This window comes from Mastomys coucha, unplaced genomic scaffold (genome assembly GCF_008632895.1).
Source record: "Mastomys coucha isolate ucsf_1 unplaced genomic scaffold, UCSF_Mcou_1 pScaffold21, whole genome shotgun sequence".
NCBI classification, from domain to species: domain Eukaryota; kingdom Metazoa; phylum Chordata; class Mammalia; order Rodentia; family Muridae; genus Mastomys; species Mastomys coucha.
This window is the reverse complement of record NW_022196904.1, coordinates 240,640-241,768: the sequence shown is the minus strand read 5'-3', so window position 1 is coordinate 241,768 and position 1,129 is coordinate 240,640.

Genomic DNA, 1,129 nt, shown 5'->3' with positions numbered 1-1,129 from the left:
GTGTTTAAAAAATATATAGATTAACAAAAGAGGACCAAATTATGTGGGAGCTGGTACCTGTTTTCTTTAAGGGGTTTCTGAATGCATGGAGCTGAGGTAGGCAGTGAGATTAACTCAAAACGTGCCCTTATTTGGCTTCATGGCTGAATGGGTACTGGTTCTTGCTGCCAAGCCTGGATACCTACCTGGCTTTCATTCCTAGACCATGTGGTGGAAAGAGTGACCTGACTCCTACAAGTTGTCCTCTGACCTCCTCATGTGCACCATACCTGTGCCTATACTCACACACATAATGAACATATAAAGATAGCCTTTCATAAAAATGTCTGTATCTTAGTTTATGAACCTGGGAACGCAGCAAGGAGCTAAGTCCAGCGAAGGACTAGCTTAATAGGTTACAAGTAGAAGGACAGATGAATGATCTGGTGGGCTCAGTAAAATTACAAATGGCATTAAAATTGGATGAGGCACTGTCAGAGTTGAGACAGTGTGAAGAGACAAGCCACTAACTCACCTTTATTGGCCTTAAAGTTGCAGAAGGGTAGGAGCCACACAATGCTGGAGGCTTCTAGAAGCTGGCAAGGTAGGGGACAGGACACCTCGCAGAGCTCCTAACAGTGCAGCCTCAACATTTTTTTGTTTTTTGTTTTTTCGAGACAGGGTTTCTCTAGGTAGCCCTGGCTGTCCTGGAACTCACTCTGTAGACCAGGCTGGCCTCGAACTCAGAAATCTGCCTGCCTCTGCCTCCCAAGTGCTGGGGTTAAAGGCGTGTGCCACCATCGCCCGGCTTTCAACATTTTGGCTTAGCACAGTGAGACACCCTTCAGACTTCTGAGCTCTGGTACAGCTCGCACCAACCCGTGCTTACCTAACTAATGACATGTCCGCTGAAGTGAGACAGCTTTCCTTTGAGTATTCTTTCCTCCCATCTCAGCGAAGCTGTTTCTGCAGAATGAGCCAGGATGTGCAAACAGTCAGGTATCTTTGGAGTAGATACAAAGCCGTGCGCCTCTCCCCTACAGAATAATCAACGCATCCTAGAGAATGGGCTAGAAAATTTTTTTACCAGCTACTCATTTGACAGAAGAGTGATACCTAGAATATAGGAAGAACTAAATCAAACAAAAAA